This window comes from Myotis brandtii, unplaced genomic scaffold (assembly GCF_000412655.1).
Source record: "Myotis brandtii unplaced genomic scaffold, ASM41265v1 scaffold74, whole genome shotgun sequence".
In the NCBI taxonomy this organism is placed as follows: domain Eukaryota; kingdom Metazoa; phylum Chordata; class Mammalia; order Chiroptera; family Vespertilionidae; genus Myotis; species Myotis brandtii.
The window spans coordinates 1,103,249-1,104,843 of NW_005370944.1; the positions used below are offsets into that span (position 1 = coordinate 1,103,249).

Below are 1,595 nucleotides of genomic sequence, written 5' to 3' on the forward strand. Positions count from 1 at the left end.
GTGTGAAAATCTCCATCGAGTATATCCAAAATTTTTTCATTTAATTTATGAACCTGCTCATTTTTAGGACAAAGAATCGCACGTTTAGATATTGTTAATATTATCTATAGATTTACTATTTTCAAAGGTAGCTTCAATAATAAATCTGTTACAAATCATTTTACTGGAGATTTCAATAATATCTATTCCTATTAAGTTTGTCATCTCCAAGTTTTACTAACCATTCACTATAAGCAGAATCCTCTGATCTCATATTTGTTTTCAGAGACAACTGTCTGAAACATCCCCAGACACTACAGTACTTTAAACTTGTTTGTACTATAGCTGATCACAACACTGAGACATTGTCGAAAATCCCCTCTGAGAAGAACTTTCCCACCAAATGCAACATTCAAATTCATAACTCTCTTAGTAATCTGTCTATGGCGTTTATAGCATGACTGGATGCCATGGTGCATTCATCAATAATGAAAAGTTGGGCCTTTTTAATGGGTTTAGCAACTTCACTCTTTATATCAAGTCTAGAAATTGAAGTTTCATTTCATGGAATTGGTAATTTATATTGGGAATGAAAGGTTCTTCCACCGAGAAGTAAATTTGCAGCAATTCCTATAGATGCTGTGGGTAAAACAGTACCACCACGACCATTAATATAATGTTTTAAAACTTTATAAAGATAGGTTTTTCCACTATTGCCTGGACCATCCAAGAAAAAGCATTTGGGGTGTAGTTTGATCTTAGATGGCTGAAGTTATAGTCTGAAAGGCTGCCAACTGTTCATTGTTCAGAGAATTGATCAATATTTATTTTTAAACTAGAGGCCCGGTGCACGAAATTCATGCACTGGCAGGGGGGTGTCCCTAAGCCCAGCCTGCACCCTCTCCAATCTGGGACCCCTTGGGGGATGTCCGACTGCCCTGTGGGATTGGGCCTAAACCAGCAGTCAGACATCCCTCTCACAATCTGGGACTGCTGGCTCCCAACCACTTGCCTGCCTGCCTGCCTGATTGCTCCTAACCACTTCTGCCTGCCAACCAGATTACCCCCTAACCACTCCCCTGCCCGCCTGATCGATGCCTAACTGCTCCCCTGCTGGCCCAGTCACCCCTGACTGCCCTCCCCTGCCAGCCCGGTCGCCCCTTACTGCCCTCCCGTGCCAGCCTGGTCCCCCCCAACTGCCCTCCCCTGCTGGCCCGGTTTCCCCCAACTGTCCTCTACCAGCCTGGTCGCCCCCAATTGCCCTCCCCTGCAGGCCTTGTTGCCCCACAACAGCCCTCCCCTGCAGGCCTGATTGCCCCCCCTGCCGGCCTGATCACCCCTCACTGCCTCCCCTGCCAGCCTGCTCGCCCCCAAATGCCCTCCCCTCCTGGCCTGATCGCCCCTAACTGGCTCTGCCTCAGCCCCGCCACCATGGCTTTGTCTGGAAGGACATCTGGAAGGTCTCCTGGTCTAATTAGCATATTACCTTTTTATTACTATAGAGGCCTTGGTGCACGGATGGAGGCTGGCTGGTCTGCCATGAAGGGGGTCCCGGATCAGGGGGGGGGTCCCGCTTGGGTTCCTGGCCAGCCTGGATGAGGGGATGATGGCTGTTT

The 1,595-nt window shown here is 48.0% G+C and overlaps 1 protein-coding gene across 4 annotated transcripts in view; it reads left to right on the forward strand.

Annotated features, from left to right (window-relative positions):
* The window catches only part of EDC3 (enhancer of mRNA decapping 3), a 115,880-nt gene that overhangs the window by 50,076 nt on the left and 64,209 nt on the right, over positions 1-1,595 (forward strand). The gene's annotated exons all lie outside the window — the stretch shown is intronic.